The 21,795-nt window shown below is 44.0% G+C and overlaps 1 pseudogene; it reads right to left on the reverse strand.

The window, feature by feature from the left end:
• Positions 1 to 14,127: 14,127 nt before the first annotated feature.
• Positions 14,128 to 15,610, reverse strand: LOC110543394 (ras-related protein Rab-5C-like; annotated as a pseudogene).
• Positions 15,611 to 21,795: the final 6,185 nt, after the last annotated feature.

Here is a 21,795-nt window from a genome sequence, read left to right on the forward strand (position 1 = left end):
GGTAATCTCTCCAAGAAACGTGTCACCCATTGATCACCAAGATTGGTTCTGCTACTCTTAATGGCTAGACCCTTGTCCCTTTCACCCCCTCACTAATTTATCTTTCATGATGGCATATGCTCAATAAAAAGGACCACCTTACCAATAGAGAAGGACCCTTCACCCCCCATAAAGGAAGAACACTCTTTGGTACCTGCACTCCTCTGCTAGAATACCCAAACAAGCTCTCACAAAAACAAAAACAAACAAACAAAAAAAGATGCTCAACATCATTAATGATCATGGAGATCTAAACCAACGTGCTACTTAAGGTCAACATTCAGCAAATATTTAAGTCTCACAATACCAGGTGCTGACAAGAATATTAATCAACTGAAGCTTTTGCACATTTACTTTGAGACAAGGAGGGGGGAGACAAGGGTCTGGAGACACCAGACAGAACAAGGTATATATGAAATGCCATAAGAAAACCTGTTATTATGTCTGTTATTTAAAAGATAAAATAAGGCCCAACCAGTATAAATATGCTTGGTGCCAAGCCTGACAACCTGAGTTGGGATTTGAACCCATGTCCTTTGGAAGGGCAGACAGTACTCTTAACCACTAAGCCATCTCTCCACCTCTGACAACCCAAGTTGGATCTGTGGGTCTACATGGTAGAGTGAGAAAACCAACTCCAGCAAGCTGTCTTAGGACCTTCACCTACTTGAGAGGTCTCTGAAGTTAAGAGCACATGATGCTCTTCTAGGCACCTGGCATTGTGTTCTCCACACACCCATCAGGTGGCTCACAATGGCCTACACAGCTCTAGCCCTAGAGGATTCCTCTGTTGGCCTCCCCCAGTCTTCTACCCCAGCCCAGCACCTGTGCCCGTGCATACATGCATACCCCACAGAGACCCACATGGATGCACAAAATAAGGTAAATCTTTTATTGAAAAAGTAAGACAAGGCAGCCAGTCCTGAAGAGACCTACTAGGCTAGGGTCAGAGAGAAGGGGAGGAGGATCTCCCCTGCCAGTGGACTGGGGAGGGAGGGGCATGGGAAGAGAAGAGGGACTGAGGACAGGATTGAGAAAGGATGAGGGAGGGGGCTACTGATGGGATACAAAGGGAATAAATTGTAATAAAGTGCTTGTTTGTAGACGAGAGAGAAAGAAAGAAAAGTTAGGATTTTAAAAGAGGAGGCTGACATTCTATGAACAGAGGAAGAGGCAGTTCAAAGCTAGGCAGGGAAAAATTCCAATCCAGCCTGGGCTATATAATTAGTCTTTGTATCAAAAATAAAAAGGAGGAGAGAAAATAGAAAATTATTCACTGGTGGTCCATGCTTAAAGTCCAATACGAGGGAGGCTGGGCCAACAATTCAAGTTCAAAGCTTCACTGGGTTACCCCATTCTCTGGCAACCATCCTGCACTACATAAGGTAGGCCCTCATCTTCCTCGAAATTAATAAAAAAAAAAAACACAATTATTCACTAAGCTCAGCAGATAAGCAGCTCCTTAAATGTAGTTAATAGTCTCAAACATGTTAACAAGTAACTTTTGGGGAAAGCAACACCTATGTCCAGGTCTGAGGTAAAAGTGAACCAGGACCTAGAAAGTTCAAGATGGCCCACACACGTGCAGCACTTAAGACTACTTAGGACATGACAGTAACATTAAAAACATTCAACTTACCTCCAGAGTGAAGGGGCAAAGCAGCAAAATTCGCTGAACTTAATGTCCTGATTAGTGAACAAGAAAGCTCAGAGAAGCCTGGAAAACAGTAGGCTGCCAGAGAGCCAACAGTATTCTAAACAAAAAAATAGTCGAAAAGGACCCAGACCAGTGCTCCAGGACCCTATAATTTTCAACGGCCAGCCCAGTTTTACAAGCAGGGAAAGAAAAGAAATTCCTGACCATTGAGCTAGAAAACACGTAAAAGAATTTTTCCAGAGCTGAGTACAAAGAGACAGTTTGTAGTGAGAATTTCGGTTTCTTTAAAAACATACTTGTGTTAGGTGATTATGGTTTTATTTTAATCACAGGTGTGGGGTATGGAGCTGCTTCAAATTGTCCACAGCACCTAACTATAGTGGGCCTTATGCTCTGGCAGGGGCATGATTTGAACCAGCTGCAGATAGTTTAATTCTAGAAACCTTTGGCTGCTGCATTTGCTGTTATGTTTGAGACTGCTGGTTTTCTGGACTGCTGGATATTCTGATGGTGAAGACCCTTTTCAGCAGGAAGTGACCTATAGAGCTCTACTTTCACCTCTAACCTTCTTTCTCTCCTACCTAGTGTTGGGAGGTAGAGATATAATAACCTGTATAAAGTAGCCCCCCCCCAAAAAAAAATAAACCTCATCGACAAAGATGTCTTAGGATTCTATTGCTGTATAAATACCACGACCAAAAGCAATTTAGGAGGAAAAGATGTATTTCACCTTCAAGATTACAGTCCATCATCAAGAAAAGTCAGGGCAGGAATTTGAGGCAAGAACTGGAGCAGAGGCCACGGAAGAACTGGCTTGCTCCTCTGGGCTTGCTCTTGTTGCTTTCTTATATACCCCAAGACCAGCTACCTATGGGTAGCACCACCCAAAATGGTAGGGGGGAGGGGCAGACCTGGGAAGAGAATGTGCTCAAGAAATTTCTAAATAGTCAAGAAAAATATTATGAAAATAAAAACATAAGCAATGTGGCGGGGACCTGGAGAAAGTGAGCTGAGCGCATTTATCCATCTATATCCTCTTTTTGAATATGAATGTAATCTGGCTGCCTTTTGTAAGCCCTTGCTGCTATAATTTCCTGACCTTAAACTGTGAGACAATATAAGCCTTTCTCAAGTAAGTTTGTATCCGTCAGGGTAAATTTATCACAGCAGCAGATTAAAAAAAAACACAGACAAAATGTATCCTGAAAAAGTGTAAATAAAAAGAAATTCAATCCAACTGTATCATTAGTAAGTCCCCAGAAAGCAAAAAGAAAATAAGGAAGCTGAACAACAACCAGAGGGGAGAAAAGATAGTTTTCAAATTCACAATGACTACCTTCACAGATGCCTTGTCAACAAAGCAAAAAAACAGATATTTTCAATGTTTTAAACTGTCAAACTATAAAAGTCTGGCTTCCTGGCTGCTGTAAACTGAATAGCTCTGTTCCCCACCATAATGGAAAAAAAAAACTTCTAAATTGTAAACAATCATCATCATCTTTCCTCTAAACACACACACCTATCGTAGACTAGGCATGGTAGCACATTTCTCTAATTCCAGCACTCAGGAGGCAGGACAAACAGATCCTTGTGAGCTCCAGATCAGCCTGGTATGTCTGCAGAGCAAATCAGAGGATGTGGGTGCTAGGAACCAAATTCAGTTCCTTTGGAAAGAGCCACAAACACTCTTAACAACTGAGATATCTCTCTCCAGTCCCCTAGCTCAAACTTTTGAATGGAAGTTAAGCAAGTAACCTTTGCATGGAAGAATAAAGATAAGGCTCTCAGAAGAACACTGGGATTGATTCTTGGTAGAGCAGCTAGAATTTGCAAGAAAGAAAATTGAGGAAGGGCCAGATTCTGTAGCTCATGCCTGTAATCTCCAAATATTCAGGAGACCAAAGCAGGAAGGAAGACTTACACAATAAGTCTTTAAAATTCGGTGGCGGATAACAAGGTGTCAGAGAGGGAAAAGGTACTTTGCTAAAAGGCCTGGTGACCTGCATATGATAGCCAGAACCGTTGGGGTAGGAATCTCACAAATTGTCCTCTGACCTCCACATGTGTCCCAAAATGCACTCCCCCCAAGGAAATAAATAGTTTTAAAAATAAATAAAAGAAAGGGAAAGAAAGGAAGAGGAAAGGAAAATGAGAAGAGGATTGCAGTCACTCTATCCTAACAAAGAACTTAGGGAAGAAAAATATTTTTTAACTTTTTAAAGAAAATGTGGTATATTTATACAATGGACTACTACTCAGCTATTAAAAACAAGAACATCATGAAATTTTCAGGCAACTGGATAGAACTAGAAAAGATGATCCTGAGTGAGGGAACCCAGACCCAGACACACATGGTATGTACTCACTTATAAGCACATAAGTGAGTGCATAAAGTACAGGATAACTAGGCTACAATCCACAGACCCAAAGATGCTAAGAAACATGGCGGCCCAAGGAAGGATGCTTAAATCTCATTCAGAAAGGGAAATAAAACAAACATCTGAAGTAGATGGATAGTAGGCAACAGATAGGAAGGGGAACAGGGCTGAGGATCAGGCATGACTGGGGGGAATGTTGGCAGACAGAATGAAAACTGTTTTAAAAAGACATCATGATCTGCGCAGTGGTGGCACACATCTTTAGTCTTAGCACTCAGGAGACATAGGCAAACGGATCTTTGTAAGTTCAAGGCCAGCCTGATCTACAGAGCAAGTTCCAGGACAGCCAGGGCTACACAAAGAAACCCTGTCTCGAAAACAAACAAACAAAAAAATCCCATGGAACTGTTATTGGCATGATTTGGAATCTGATGGGACATCTAATGAATGTGCAAATATTTTTTCATTAGTATGGAAATTAGATTTTTTTTTCATAAAAAATGTGCCTGTTATGAAAAAAACAATTGTAGACTGTTTTAGGATTGCCAAATAGTCTTAGTTGATGGATAAAGGTTTTCTAAATAAGAATTTTGGCTAATAAGGACAACAGGAAGAGTGGAACTATAAAATCCTAATGAAATAAATGATACAGTCCATAATAATCATCAAGGGAACTGGGCAAAGTGATGTACACATTTAATCCCAGCATTTAGGAGGTAGAGGCAGGTAGATCTCTGTGAGCTAAAGGCCAGTTTGGTCTAAATTGAGAGTTCATAACTATCACTATCATTACCAAAGGATAAAAAAAAAAAAAAAAAAAAAAACATTGAAAAAATGTTTGCCATGGTACGAAACAGGGTGTTAATATTACTCAACTGATTAGTCGCTGTTCATAAAGGATGAACATCTCTACAAAGAATGAATTGGAGTGTCCACATGTGAATCCAACTAGCCAATCAAGAAAGGGATAACAGACATTACATTGCTTACTAACGTGAGGCATTCAAAGTGCAGTTACCTATGAAATACTGTATTTCTCCAAACCATTGTACCAAGCAAGGTGGGGGTACTGATTATGGGTATCCACATTTGTGTGTGCATACATATGTGCAGATGGGCATGCAGATGTGTGTGCACACATTTGAAATCCAGAAGCTAATATCAGAAGTCTTCCTCTATTTTTCACCTTATTTTTTGAGACAGGGTCTCTCATTGAACATTAAACCTGCAGATTTCACTAGGCTGGTTGGCCAACAATTTCAAGGGATTCTGTTGTCTCCATCTTGAAAGTGCAGGGAAACTGACGTGCCCAGATTTTATTTAAACCTGGGTTGGGGGGTTCCAACTCATATCCTCCCGTGGAGTAGTTTCATAGGCTCATATATTTGAATGATTGGTCTGTTGGCACTACTTTTTAAACTCTATTTTATTTGGTTTCTTATACCTCTACCTCCCTACTCCACCCCAATCCCTTCCAACACTCAAACACCAGGTAGGAGAGAAAAAAATGTTAATGCGGAGAGAAGGAATATATCTCTTTCGTTACTACCTGCTGGTTAGGGGTGTAGTTTCTTAGGGCAACTCCAATCTTTGTTTCAGGATATTTCCAACATATTTTCATCAAACTGCATCCAGGAGCAGCAGGAGGGAGCAACAGCATTCTTTTTTCTTAGAACCCCCTTCCTCTCTGTCTGGGCTCTGGCATTTATTCCCTCTCCAGAGTCCTCAGATTTAAACTATTTGGAGCTGGTAAAGAGCTCCTCTCAGGACTTTGCAGCCAGTCCTGAAGATACCTGATAAAACAGGATCAGATGAATGGGGAGGAGGTCCCCCCCCTATCAGTGGACTTGGAAAGGGGCAGGGTGGAGATGAGGGAGGGAGGGTGGGATTGGGAGGGAATGAGGGAGCGGGATACAGCTGGGAAACAGAGTTAATAAAATGTAACTGATAAGAAAAAAAATAAAATTAAAAAAAAAGAGCTCCTCTCAGAGCCCACATAGGGCAAATAGTTTGCGGCTGTGGACAATCTGAATCAACCCCATATCCCACACCTGGGATCAAAACAAAACCATGTTTACATAACATAATTGAGTTTTTAAAGACACCAAAACTTTTGACTGCATTGGTTCCCCATTGGAACTGTTTGGGAAGAATCAGGAGTTGTGGCCATGTTAGAGGAATTGTGTCACTGGGGGCGGACTTTGTGATTTCAAAAGACCAAGTCATTCCCAGTTTTGCTCACTCACTTTCTCTCTCTCTCTCTCTCTCTCTCTCTCTCTCTCTCTCTCTCTCACACACACACACACACACACACACACACTCACTCACACACACACATCTCTTTCTGGATTGTGGTTTTGGTATCAAGATGTGAGCTCTTCTGATGGCCAACTGACGGGCAGAGTGAATGGAATTTTATGTAAGAAGTGGGAAATAGCAAGAGCTGGAGAGGACAGGAACTCCACAAAGGGAGCAACAGAACAAGAAAATTTGAACACAGGGGTCTTCCCAGAGACTCATACTCCAACCAAGTACCAGGTGTGGAGATAACCTAGAACCCCTGCACAGATGTAGCCCATGGCAGTTCACTGTCCAAGTGGGTTACATAGTGATGAGAAGAGGGACTGCCTCTGACATAATCTGATTGGCCTGCTCTTTGATCACCTCCCCCTGAGGGGGAGCAGCCTTACCAGGCCACAGAAGATGACAATGCAGCCACTTCTGATGAGAACTGATAGACTAAGATCAGAAAGAAGGAGAGGAGACCTCCCCTATCAGTGGACTTGGGGAGGGGCATGCATGCAGAAAGGGGAGGAAGGGTGGGATCGGAAGGGGAGGAGGGAAGGGCTTATGGGGGGATACAAAATGAATAAAGTGTAATTAATAATAATAATAATAATAAAGAAAAAAAAGATGTGAGCTCTTAACTGCTGCTCCAGCATCACACCTGCCCGGCTGCTGCCATGCACCCTTACATGATTCATGGACTCGAACTCTGGAACTGTAAGACCCAATAAACTTTCTCCTGTGCACTCCCTTGATCTGTACAGCAGTGGAAAAGTAACTAAAACATCAGGCTTTTGTGACAAGAACTTTACCAATGGAGCCATCTCCCCATCCGTCATTTTGAACCAGAGCTTACTCATTCATAAAATGAGATGTCTTGAAGCCAGGCATGATGAAGCACTTATCTCTAGTACTCAGGAGACTGAGACAGAGGATTGCTGCAAGTTCTAAGCTAGCCTAGGCCACATGGTATAAAAAAATTAACAACAAAAATCATGAGATGGCTAGGCTAGGCTGCTATTATTGTTCTATTGTTAGAAATAGCCAAGTCCAATAGGGTGATGATGTATTTGCTAATATAATAAGAGGGAATTTTACACTTTGGTTTTCTTTTAAGTCTATGAATATCTTGCCTGAATTTATGCCTATGTACCATGTGCATGCCTGGTGTTTGAGGAGGCCAGAGGAAGACATAACATCCCCTGTGACTGGAGCAACACTGTTGTGGGCTGCCATTTGGGTTCTGGGATTTGACCCGCTGGAAGAACAACCCATGCTCTTAACTGCTGAGCGATGTCTCCAGCCCCAGAATAAATTTTACTTGATGCCAATGTTCATGCTTTTAAGAACACAGAGCAATGAAAAGTGAGCCAAAAATCACAGTCCGTGGAATCCATTTTAGCAGATAAGATTCTACCAGTCTACTGAGTGCTTATGTTTATATCAAGTGTTTCCATGTGATATGTAAATTGTTGCCTCTGAAAGGATTGAAAACAACTCCCCTCAATAATCTTGTCTACACTAGTAATTTGTGGAACAGACCTTTTCATTATACAGAATGCAAAGGTGCACTTCAGCTCGATGACAAACTCAGTGTTACTCATGTAGTCATTAATGAAGTTTAATTGTAATTGCTGAGTGTGGCCTACGGTAATAATTTGAGCAAAAATATTTTTCACTGTATCTCCTAACCTGCCTCCTTCTATTGCTCTGAATTTTCTACTGCAAATAAACCTGTGTCTCATCTCTTAAGCAACCCTGGTACCGTGGGAGGGACTAGTAAGCATCAAAGACCTTCCCAAGCAGTTGATTAGGTTTAAAACAGTGATTCTCAGCCTTCCTAATGCTGTGACCTTCAGCACAATCCCTCGTGTTGTGGTGACCCCAAACCAAAAAGTTATTCTTGTTGCCAGCTACAATTTGGCTGCTGTTATGAATAGTAATGTAAATATCAGTGCTTTCCAGTGGTCTCAGGCAAACCCCATGAAATGTTCTTTTGACCCCCCCCCCCAAAAGGGTTGAGAACCACTGGGTTAGACAGATGGCTCAGCAGTTAAGAGCACTTGCTGCTCCTCCAGAGGACCCAAGTTCAGCTCCCAGGTGACTCCCAACTACCTCTAACTCCAACTCAAAGGGCTCTGCGAACCGCTGCTTTACAAGTTATTTTTATTTCTAGTTTAGAGCAAACTAGACACTGACAAAGAAATTCAAATCAGCCACAGAAGATAAATGACATTTGCCCTGATGTTCCTGGGGCTGTAGATTAAAAGTTGTGCAACAGTTTCAACGTCCAGGAATTTAAGAGCATCAGGATTCAGAATCTGGAACAGAAAAGATGGCTCGGTGGCTAAGAATACTTTTTTGCTTTTCCTGAAAACCCAAGTTCAGTTTCCAGCACCCACCTGCTTGTAACTCTAGCTTCAGGGATTCTGAGGCCCTTTGCTGGCCTCTTTGCTCTCTCTCTCTCTCTCTCTCTCTCTCTCTCTCTCTCTCTCTCTCACGAAAACATACACTCACGCATGCAAGTGCATGTGCACACACACACACACACACACACACACACACACACACAGTATAGCATAGACCTACTCTGTAGTTGGTCTTTGCTACTTTATGGGTTCTTTTTTTCTTTGACTCTTCTCTACCACTTTTCGTCTTCCCTTTCAACCCCCTAACACTAGCTATGAGAGAAAAAAATAATAATAGAGAGGAAAGGGGGTAATGTTATCGTTAGGCTATTTCTTGATGATTAGAGTGTTGAGCTTTTGGGGGCGTGTTTGCTCTTTGCCATGAAGATATCTAATTCCTTCTTTTCCTTCTCCTTTTCCTACTACTTCTTCTTGTTCCTTCTTTGTGCACAATTACTTAACAAATGGCACCCAACTGCAACCAATGGCATCCAACCACCAACCAGCAACTACTCACCTCTCAGGGCCCTAGCATTTATATAGCCCCAGAGTCCCAAACACCACAGACCCACAGAAACTCTCAGCAGCTGGCAAAATCAAGACTCTGCTGGAGCAGTAAATAAGTCATAGCCACCTGCTCTGAAGCAGCCTCATATCCTCAAACCTGGAATTAAAATAGAAACATATTCCCATAACGCTTTTGTGTTGTTGTTTTTTTTTTTTTTTAAAGAAACCAAAACTCCAAAATTCTCACTAATATCACTCAGACACATACATACAAATAAAAAATAAATGTTTTTGAAATGAAAAGGGTTTACAAACTTGGGCTGGGCCTGAAGCTCAGTGCATACCTAGCAAAGCTCACAAAGCTCTGGGCTTGATCCCCAGCGCTGCACAAACTGGTCATGGTGGCACATACCTTTAACTCTAGCCCCAGGGGATGTCAAGGTAAGAGGATCAGGAGTTCATTACATAAAAAGTTCAAGGCCAGCCTGAAGTATATGAGAACGTGTGTCAGAAATAAATTCAAACTTTGAAACTCTCACACCCCAGTCTGTTTGAACACGCAGGGACTTCATGTCGTGTGGTGTCGATGTTAGATACATGGCAATATTCCTCTCTGTTTTTGTTCCTTCTAGCTTCTTCTGGGTCTACGCTTCTTGTAAACCACCCTCTGTGTCGTTGTATCACACGGTCTTGACAATTTTCAAGGTGTCAGTTAATGTGAGTCAGTGTTTTTAAGCTTCAGAGATTTGGACATTGGCTCAAATATGAAGCTGTTAGTGGGAAGCTATGACAGAGAATGTACACTTCTATCTTCAGCATCACCACGTGGGATTAAGCACTGTGGAGCCGCCGGAGCTGCTGTCTTTGTAGCTGTATCATCTGGCCTGTTATCTGTACAGCGTACAGTAGTGCCTGTACTTCCAACAGCTTCTGCCCTCAAACTCACGTAGGATGGCTTAGTAAGAGAGGAGTCACTGGAGCTACAGCTTCACATGAATGGTGGCAACATTTGTGAGAAAGAGGCCCCCAGACAGGGGCCAGTGAAATGATTCATCAGTAAAGGCACTTGCTGCTAAGCTTGATAACCTGAGTTCTATTCTAGGATCCACATGGTGGAAGGAAAAAAACCGACTGTCTCCTAAGGTGTTCTCTGACCTCTATAAATACACTATAGCACTCAAACACATACAGAGAGAGAGAGACAGAGACAGAGACAGAGACAGAGACAGAGACAGAGAGACTACAAAATATGAGTTTTTTAAAAAGAGTTTTCCAGAAAAAATGAATTTCAAGATACAAACCCATTTTCCACAACAAAGAAAAACATAGAGACTGGAGACAGTTGGTCTCTATGCACAGTTGGCAGGGTGCCTTCCCAGCATGTAGGAGACCCTACATAGCTCACATACATGGCATAATGTTGCCTACTTGTAGAGGCAAGAAGATCAGAAATTCCAAGTGTACACAGGGACTTCAAATCCAGCCTAGTCCAAATCCCAGAAAACGTCAGCAGCATGAACAGAGAGAGAAATCACTCTCAAGTCCGACTTTAAATTCAGAGCATACAAGGTACGGGAAGAACACGAGGTAGGAGTCATAATTAAATGGTATGTGTAATTAATAATTAATTTAAATGGGACCCACAAACGAAATTAGCCTGCAGAGACTCTACCCGGTGAGAATTCAAGCGGGTATCAACCACTTTAATTACACATGTGAAAACAGGATCCCCAAACCGAGGTTTAAATATATGGCTTTAGATGAGTATTTATTCCAGTGAGGATTTTCCTAGCAATGTTCTCCATGGAACCAAATTTGGAGCTAATTAAAAAGTAAGTTGGCAAAGAAGCATTTTTGAGAAGGTGTGTAGGAAAACAGACCCCAAATTAGTATCCTAATGCATTTGAAAATTGTTTTACTTCTGTGAAGGGGGTAGGTGCCATGGAAGATAATGTCACTGGCAGGAAGGAAGCCTGGTTTCCTTTTTCAGAAAAAAAAAAAAAAAAAAAAAAAAGGTTTTTGTCTCTATTGCAATGTTCAGCTAAAGTAATTAATACTACTACTATTAGCAATAACCTGAAGCACAGTGACAAACTCTTGTAATCTTTATAGTTAGAGACAAGATGATCAACACAAATTGGAAGCTTCATACTGAGTTTCAGGCTAGCCAGTGCTACAGTCTGCGAGCCTGTCTCAAAAACAAGACAAGAAATAATCTCATTCATTAGTAATAGTGATACATTTAAGTGTATGCTGTATGGATGCCTATCTGCATGTTTTCATGCGTATGGGCCTGTACGGATGCACTGAGGTGTGTGTGCCCCTGTGTAGGTGTGCCTGTGGAGGCCAGATGCTGACATCAGGCATTTACCATAATCACTGTCTACCTTATTTGCTGAAACAGGGTCTCTCTTGCACCTAGGGCTCACCAGTTCAGTTCATCTAGCGAGTCCACTTGCCCTGAGGATCTGAGTGCCTGCTCAGAATTTGCATGGGTGCTAGAGGTCCAAACTCTCACTTGCCTGGAAATTGCTGACTGATTCATCTTCCTAGCCCCCTATAAATTTCATAATTTCGGAGAAACATTTACATCAAATTTTCTGTCAAACTCTCGTACCCCTTTAGCTTACGAAGGAAGAAAGTGAATACCCGAATTTACGCGATATAAGATATATATATATTTTTAATTTGGGTGAGAAAGGTCAGGAGGAATGAAATGCCATGGTTGCTCAATTACTTCTCTTTCTCTACATCTTTGGTGTTGTGTGTGTCATGGACTACATAGCAGTAGGTAGGATTTCTAAATAATAATACCATATTTGTTTTTTTGTTGTTGTTGGGTTTTTTGTTTTTTGGGTTTTTTTTTTGTTGTTTGTTTTTTTAAAAAAAAACCTATAGTAACTAGTTATCACAAATTTTGTGACTTTAAAACAGAAAATTACTCTTTTTGGCTCTTGTTTGTTTGGTTTTGAGACAGAGTCTCATGTAGACCAGGCTGGCCTTGATCCTTGAACTCAATATCTAGACTCTGGATCCCCAAGGGCTAGGATGATAGGCATATGCATCAGATACCTTGTCTCCAGAAATTTATTATGTATGTATGTGTGTATGCTTATATGTGCGTATGGGTGTACTCTGGTACATGCGCACATTCGTATTGGTGTATGTAAATAAAAGGTCGACATCAGTGTCTCCACAATCCTTTGCCATCTTGTATTTGGAGACAAGCTCTCTCACTGAACTTGGAGCTCATCTATTTATCTACAGCGGATTACCAACAATTCCCAGGGATCCTGATTCCTCCACCTTCTCAGAGCCAGGATTATAAGTATGCACTGCACCACTAAGGACACAGTTCTGTTCTTGGGCTTTGTTTGTTTGTTTGTTTAGACAAGGTCTTATATGAGCCAGGTTGATCTCAGCTCAATATGTAGGAGAAAATGACCTTGAACTTCTGATTCTTCTACCTCCACTCCCTCAGCTGGGTACCAGAAACTGAAGCCATTTTCTGTGCTTACGCACTTGCCCGTTTTAGACACTAGATGGCACTGTAGGTCAACTAGAAAGAAACTTTGGCTATAAATCTCTCCTCCATCTGAAGAGCGGTCCTTGCTGCAGGGAAACCAAAATCACATAAAACCTTGTTGGGTATGTGCTAGCTCAGGCAATAAGCAATATCTTAGCTAATCTGACCTTTTATTATTACGCTCTTATGTACGTATTTATTTTAGTGTGACCATCACGTGTAGGCGCACATCCATGCCACACTGTGTATAGAGGTCAGAGAACAATTTATGGAATTCGGTTTTCTTACTTCCTTGGCGTGGGTGAAAGGGTTGAAACTCAGGTCATCAGGCTTGTTAGCAAGTCTTTGTTTCCTTTGTTGCTTTATTTTTTTTAAAGATGTTTTTATACTTTCTATACGGTTTCTCAGAAGTATGAGCTTTGTGATGTATAGCACAATTTAAAATCTTTGTCACATTTTTTGTTGTTGTTGCTATTTTGTCCCTAAGGTTATTTATTTATTTTTTTTAAAGACAGGGTTCACGTAGTCGTGGCTGTCTTGGAACTCTCTAGGTGTGTCAGGATGACCTTGAACTCACAGAGATTTTTTTTTTCCAACGTAATATTTTTAGTGATTATTTGGGAATTTCACATAATGTGCCCTAATCACTTATACTTCCCGTTCCTCCCAGGTCCCCACCCACCTACCCAATACAAAATGGAGGAAAGGAAAAAAAAGAACGAAACAAAACAGAAACCTCCAAGTCCAATTTGTGTTGTTCATATACTCACTGGAGCATGCTCAAACTCCCTGTGGCCAGCCCTTTAAAGGAAATTAAAATTTTCCATACCCTCACCCACACCCACACCCATGCTGTAGGCCATCAATTGTGGACAGCTACACTTCAGCATCCTTATCAAAAAAATTTAAGAGCTCTCTCTCTCTCTGTTTTTTTGGGGGGGTTCTTTTCCTTTTTATTTAACTTTTATTAATTACACTTTATTCACTTTGTATCCCCCCATAAGCCCCTCCCTCCTCCCTTCCCAATCCCACCTTTCCCCCTCTTCTCCAAGCATGCCCCTCCCCAAGTCCACTGATAGGGGAGGTCCTCCTCCCCTTCCTTCTGATCTTAGTCTATCAGGTCTCATCAGGAATGGCTGCATTGTCATCTTCTGTGGCCTGGTAAGGCTGCTCCCCTCTCAGGGGGAGGTGATCAAAGAGCAGGCCATTTTTTTAAGACTTAAAATTTAGTATTTGTAGAGAAAGGTGCAGATCCAGCCTAGGATCAAAGTTATGCAGAGACTTCATGATGGACCCTGCCCCTGCCCCCAGTGGTGGCCCAAGTCCTTAAGTATGATTGGTTAGAGTGGACTCCAGTCTGGTCGTTCTGGTGGTGGAGGAGTGGGGGCAGTGGCAATGCTGTTGCGTGCAGCAGTGGCTCCGGCCGGCTAGGTTGCTCTCCTGTAGCTCCCCACCTCTTTTCCACCCCGGAGCACCAGCTGCATTCCGGGGCTCATTCTTGGGAAGCTTCTTAGCTATTGCCCTGAACATTTCATTCAGGTTCGTTGCAGCCTTCGCGGACGTCTCCATGAGCAGCAAACGGTTGTCATGTGCGTAGGCGTGTGCTTTCTGAAACTCCACTGCTCTCTTGCTGGCCAGGTCGACCTTGTTAGCTGCGAGTGCAATGACGATGTTGGGGCTGGCCTGCCTCTGTAACCCCTTCACCTAATTCTTTTTTGTGTGTCCCTCCCCTCCCAATCCCACCCTCCTTCCCTCCCCGCTCCCCCCCCCCCCCGCCTCCGTCCACGCAAATGTTTCTGTGTTGGTAATGTCATAGATCACAATGGCCGCTTGGGCACCCGGATACTACACTGGGGCCAGGCTGTGATATCGTTCCTGTCCAGCTGTGTCCCAGACCTCAAACTTGACCGTTGTATCGTCTAAGCAGACAGTCTGTGTGAGGAAAGCCGCTCTAGTTGTGCTCTCCTGGAACTGTCCCTCGACAAAGCGGAGGACTAGGCTGGATTTGCCCACTGCAGACTCCCCCAAGAGGGCCAGCTTAAACTGACCGATCTTGTTGCCAGCAGCTGGTCCATTGGGTCCTGCTGCACCACCCCGTGGCGCAAGGCTCTGTAGTAGTACCAGTGAGGTAGGGCTGGGCGGTGCTATGCAAAGAAGCACTTAAAGAGGAGGGAGGCCTCCAACGCAGCTCAGGGGCAGCAGCATTGCTTGGGCCTGGGCTCCCACAGATTGGGCTCCTCTGCCCCCGCAACCCCCCACCCCGAGCGGTGTCCCAGGCTCCCGGGTTTTGGGTTTTCGAGATACAGTTTCCCTGTGTAGCCTTGGCTGTCCTGGATTTGCTTTGTAGTCCGGGTTAGCTTCCTACTCACAGAGATCTACCTGCCTCTGCCTCCTGAGTGCTGGGATTAGAGGCATGCGCCACTGAGTCCTGCAAGAGTTCTCTTCAGTGCCTTTCTGTCTAGGTTTGTTTTGTTTTGGGGTGTGTGTGTGTGTGTGTGTGTGTGTGTGTGGAGGGTGGAGGGATTGTCAGAGAAGAGTTCTGTGACTCTCTTTCTCAACTGGAAGTCTGCTGTCATCAATACCGCTGCAGATGTACATTCTTTGTCCTTTACAGTTAGTGGGGGCATAGATGACGAACTTCCACACCATTTCTGGTGACAGCATGGACCACCACAGCTACATGGCCTCTGACGTCAGCACGTTCCACGGACCTCAGCATGGTCTCTGGTGCAATACAGACTAGAGACGTCAGCACAGCACTGCTGTGCCAGATGCATTCTGCCACAGCACAGGCCACAGACATCAGCATGGCCTTAGGCAGCAACACAGACCACAAATAGCCTAATGGCCTTCAGTGGTGACATGGGCCACAGACACCATCACAGCCCCTGGCTGCAGTGGGATCATGGGCCCCAACATGGACCCCTCCTCCCCCCGCCCCTCCCCCCCGCCATGGCCCTCAGCAACAGCACAAACCGCAGACATCCACATGGCCTCCGGCAGCAGGGCAGGCCAGGGACACTAACTTAGCCCCCTGCAGTAACACAGACTAGAGATGTCAGCAGCACGGACCGCGGATCCAGGGTGGTGGGGCAGCACTGATCATGGAGATCTTTCAAGGAGCTCCAATCCAGAACATGAAGTGTTGTTCATCTTGGACATCTTGCCGTTGCTCAGAGCCAGGGAGATATAGTAGGCGGGGCATGGGGCCGAGTCTGCACAAGCTCCGGGCTGCACATGCCACCCTCTCGTTCCTGCTCAGCAACTCCGTGCTTGCTGGCCCACAGCGGCCTTCTCTCACACCTGCTACCCCTGTCAAGTCTGTAATTCCACCTCTCTCCACTGCACAGGCATCGCTCTGCTCCTCGATCACTCCCACACTTGTTCATCATAGCAACATTGGAAATTGCAGTACGGCACACAGCCTGCCCTTTTGCCTGAACAACCTTTTACAAGCAAACATTCACTGCTGCGAGTCTGTTGGTCTGGTTCAAGGTCTCTGGCTTCTGACACATCGTAAATATTAGACCATTGCCAAGACTCAGCTCGGATATCCTGCTGTTGTCCAGAGTCAGGCTGATCCCAAGGCGAGACGGGGCATCAGAGGGCAGGCTTCATGGGTGCTCATGCCACACCCTCCCTGCCCCTGATGTCTGCCACCCCGCAGCTTACTGGGGGTCTACCTTTGTGCTTGTAGCCTGCAGGCAGCACCACGGCCCCAGCTCTCAATCTCCCAGCAGAGCAAGCAGCTCAGGGGAAAGCAACAGCAGCTGCATGCTGGGGGCCAGCCGGTGAGTCCGGCACTAGCCTTATGGAGTAATAAGGTCTGGTCCTGCCAGAGTGGCTCCTCCACACATCCCAGTCGACAGTAGATGGGGTACATATTGGGGTGGACAGACTCAAAACACTGGATATGGGCCAGGGTGGTAGCAAAACTGGTGTGGTCTGCCTTTCTTCACCAGTGCATGCTTTCTGCCCCCCATGCCTAAAAGATGTTTTTGATTTTGTTTTTTTTTTTTTTTTTTAAATTTTAACTTTGTATTTGAAAGAGAGGGAGGAAAGAGGGACAAAAAGTACATGAGTTTGGTGCCCTTGGAGGCATCAAATCCCATGGAACTGGAATTATAAGCACTTGTGTAGGCCATCCAATGTGGGTCCTGGGAATAAAACTTGATCCTCTCTGGAAGAGCAGCAGGCATTCTTTGGTGGAGCTATCTCTCCAGATACTTTGGGGTTTCTTTTCTGGAGATTGTTTTGCCTTTGTTTGTTTGTCTGAGACAAAGGCTTATGCAGCCCAGGCAGGTCTTGAATTTCTGATTCTCCCGACTCTGCCTCCCTGGTGTTTGGGATTTACAGGCTTGTGCAATCACACCCAGCATGACCTCCACCTTTTGAAAGCTTGGTGGCAGAATAATTGTTCAATGTAACAGCAAAACAAGACAAATGCAAAACAGATATGACCTAACCAAACCAAGGAAATCCATACTTTCTTTCCCCTGAAAGGAAGAAACAATGCCCTAGTAAATTACACTTAAGTACTTGAAGATGCCTGATGCTTTGTTAGCGGATTCGAAGTATAGGACAGCTAAAAATCAATTCTGCTGTGTTTGGGCAGTATTGGCAGAAACTAGGAAAATAGCTGAATACAGACTTTTAAAGGAGGGAAACGAGGGTGGGGGTCAGATGTAGGGAAAGTGTGGGCTGGAGGTGAGAGGGTTTATAGAGAGAAGAGAAACCATGGGTGGGGATATCGCTGAGACAAACGGGAGACCTAGGAAAGGGTAGGCTCCTGGGAGGATGTGCAGTGGACTCTAGTAAGACTCCTAGTAGCAGGGGTCATAAAGACCAATGAAGCCATCTTCTAGCCAGATAGGACTTCTAGTGGAGGGAGGGAAACACCAAACCACCTACTAAAACTTTGACCAAAAATCTACTCTATAAGAAGTGCAGGGATAAAGTTAGAACAGAGATTGAGGGAATGTTCAACCAATGCCTGGCCCACCCTGAGACCCACCCTGAGACCCACCCCATGGAAGAGAGCCAACCCCTGACACTATTAATGATACTCGGTTATGCTTGCAGATGAGAGTCTAGCATAGTTGTTCTTTGAGAGGCTCCACCCAGCAGCATATGGAAACACATTCTGAGAATCACAGCCAAACATTAGGCAGAGCATGGGGAGCATTGTGGAAAAATCGGGAAGGATAGAAGGACCCAAAGGGGACAAGAACTCCACAAGAAGCCCAACAGAGCAACTAACGAAGGCCCAGGGTGAACATATGAAGACTGACGCACCAACCAAGAACCTACAGACTGGCCTAGGTCCTCAACACATATGTAGCCAATGAGCAGCTTAGTCTTCATATGGGTTCCCTAGTAAGGGAAGCAGGTGCTTTCTCTGACATGAACTCTGCTTCTTGCTTTTCAATCACCTCCCTCCAGTGGTGCTGCCTTGCCTGGCCCCAGTGGAAGAGGATGTGCTCAATTCTGATGTGACTTGATGAGCTAGGATGGGTTGGTGAGGGGGCGCACTTTTATGAGGAGTAGGGCAGGAGGAATAGGAGGAAGAGAGAGGGAGGGTAGGACAGGAGGAGAAGATGGAGGGGGCTACAATCAGGGTGTAAAGGAAATTAAAAAAAAATCTTCATGTCCAAGGAATTCCTCTGGATGATGAAAAATGATATAAACTCTTGAGAAAATGGATCAAATAAGAAGGAAAAGACTTCTCTGAAAAGAGAGAAGTTGCATTTCTCTGTGTTAGAAAGGTCTTTTGGACTACTATTTAAAACAAATGATCCTACAAAGCAACCCATTTCACCATCATTAGTGCCTTTCCAGACATTCATCAGAAACCTTGATTTGGAATGCCCTGACAGCCAAGAAATTGCCCCTAAATAGGCAAGACTTGCCAGGAGATCAAGTGTGATGCTCAGGGGAAACCTAGGATGGAACCTTCAGTAAAGTCTCTAGGCACTGGGTTCCAGGAGGAAACTCTGGATGGGTAGTCACTTGGATTCAAAGGCAATTCCTCATTGACAGGCTCAGAGGCATTTGCCACAATTAGGATTGACTGGAGATGAGCAAATTCTTCAACCTCCTCTGTGGACAATCCTCTTGAACAGTTACTAATAGTCTCAGAGAGTCACAGTTTTTATATTGTCAACCCACAGCCAAGCCTCGATCTTTATTGACTGTCCCAATAGAGGTCACTGATGACTGAAACTAGATTGAGGACTGTCTTATGAACATGAAACTAGGGTCTGGAGAGATGGTTCAGAATTCAAGAGCACTGGACTCTTCTAGAGCACCTGGGTTTTATTCCCAGAACCCATGTGGTGACTCATAACCATCTCTAAGTCTAGTTCTAGACGATCCAGTGTGTTCTTCTAGGTACCAGGCATATATGTGGTGCACAGGCATACATGCAGGCCAAACACCCATAGACACACAAAGGCTGAAAGATGGTATCAATGTGTGTGCTCCTGCTCTCTCTCCCTTGCATACACACATATATACATACATACATATACATGCATATGGACAGACAGACAGACAAACATAAAAATGCTAAACTCGGCCTAATGGTACAAGCCTATAATATCAGCTTCTCAGAAAGCTCAGGCCAGAAAATCACAAGTTCAAGGCCTGCCTGAGTTACAGAGTGAGTGGAATGCTACCTTGGCTAAGTTAGCGAAACCGTGACTCAAAATAAAAAAGTTTTTTAAAAGGCTGGGAGATATAACTCAGTACTAGAACACTTGCCTAGCATGTGAGAACTCCTGTGTTCTTCAATACCTGGTAGTAAATAAATAAACAAACAAATAAATAAATAAGCAAGCTATAAAGACATTTAGATTCAGAAAAGTGAAGGAACACTGTGATAGAGAGCTGAGGTAGCCTCAAAGAAGAGTTGGGATGGAAGAGGGTCTTGGAAGCTGGCTAGAACTTGCATAGTGGCTGTGGAAGGGGCTTGGCATTCTGTATATTAAAAAATAAAACACAATGAATCCACAGTGCAGGACCCTAAAGGGTCAGCAAAGTATTTGAGGGTCCACAGAAATGACTAACGATGGAAAATCCATGGAATCTGAAACTCCCTTCCCTAACTACAAAGCAAGCTTATTCTGCACATGCCTTGGTCTACCATGTAAAAATCATCCCCTTAGAGTCCCTCAAAGTCCTATCAAGAGCTTGCATCTTTCTTTGTAGAGTGTGGGCAGTCATAAACCTTTTCATAGCTAGGCAGTGACACAATCCAATCTGTGATGTAGGCAGATTCACTTGACAACTCCACACATGAGAGACTGAAGAAGAGAGAGAACTAGAGGTGTAAGAAACACTCAGAGACCAAAGCCAGTGTTGGAAGACATCTAGAGATAAGGGCCTTAAGGAGACCAAGGCCCCTGAACTGCAAAGAAATACAAAGAAACCAGGAAATCACCGGCAGAACTCAATAACTGTCGTGTTCTCAGGACAATAACCTTGAGAGTGGCAGGCAGCTCTGAGAAGATTAGAAGCGCATTTGAGAGTAGAGGATGTAGCCCAGTTGGTACACTGCTTGCTGAGCATGAATAAAATCCTGGGTTCTGTTCCAAGCACTGCATAAATCACAAGAATTGGATATGGTGGCACACATCTGTAGTCTCGGCAGTTGAGAGGCAGAGGCAGTGGAATCTACACAGTAAATGTGAGGCCAGCTTGGTCAATGTAGCAAGACCCCACTTCAAAATGAAAAGGAAGAAAAAACGGAGGGGCAGTATTGAAAGATCTAGAGAAATAATTCTTTATTATAAAATTTGAGCCTAATGACTAATAAATAAATTAGCAGGAGCTTCAAGACCAAGGGCTTGGGGTTAAATCAGAGCTGCCAATTCCGATTTGAGTGCTGTATGCTTTTTTAGATGAATAATTAAGAAAGGAAAAAGGAGCTGGGAGTGGTGGCACATGCCTTTATTCCCAGCCCTCAGGGAGGCAGAAGCAGGTGGATCACTATGAGTTTGAGGGCAGCCTGGTCTACAAAGTCCAGGACAGCCATGACTACACAGAAAAACCCTGTCTCAAAAAAAAAAGAGTGGGGGCATGCCATGGGCCTATATTCTTAGAGAATAAAGAGCAAGAAACTAAAAAGAACCAGAGAAAAGAGAAAGTAGTACATGTTGGATAGCTTAGTGACTTACTCCTGTAATCCCAGGGTTTTGGAGATAAAGGCAGGAGGATCAAGAGTTCAAGGCCAGGGACCAAATAAGTGGTTAGTACCCAGTGGTTAAGAGCACTTCCTACTTGTGATGATTTGAAAGAAAATGGCCCCCATAGGCTCATACAGAATGGCATTATCAGAAGATGTGGCCTTGTTGGAGTAGGTGTGGCTTTATTGGATGAAGTACGTCACTGGGGGTATGCTTTGAGGTTTCAGATGTTCAAGCTATGCCCATTGTGGCACAAAGTCTCCTGTTGTTTTGGGATCCAGATGTAGAACTCTTAGGTACCTCCTCAGCATGCATGCTGACATGCTTCTTGCCATGATGATAATGGACTATGAGAGGAAGATATAAACTCCAGTTTGTTTCCATTTTAGGACCAGGCCTGACTTTAAAAGAAAAACTAGGCCATGGTTCATCAAATCCAGGAAAAAGACCATAAAATCCCCCACTCAGGAAACAGCCTGGAGGTAACCACAAGAATGGGAAGGTTTCTTAGGGTGGGGCATCCGTGCTGGGCAGCCCACTGAACTTTGTAGTAGAACATTCATGGCACAGGAAAATACCTAATATTCCTGAGGTTTACAGATAGCTTGCTCAATTTAGTTAGGTTAGTCATCAAATCACTTTGTAACAAGCTTGCCCTTGCTGAATGTCACCCAACTGTGTAACTGCTAGGCTGGAAATTCGTATTCCGTCCTCAAACCACAATCAAAACCCTGCTATGTAGCTGCTCATGGCTCTCCTCCTTGATCCACTGTATTGGTGATGGTGGAGAGACCGAGCTTAAGCCTGA

The sequence above is a fragment of the Meriones unguiculatus genome, chromosome X (assembly GCF_030254825.1).
Source record: "Meriones unguiculatus strain TT.TT164.6M chromosome X, Bangor_MerUng_6.1, whole genome shotgun sequence".
In the NCBI taxonomy this organism is placed as follows: Eukaryota; Metazoa; Chordata; class Mammalia; order Rodentia; family Muridae; genus Meriones; species Meriones unguiculatus.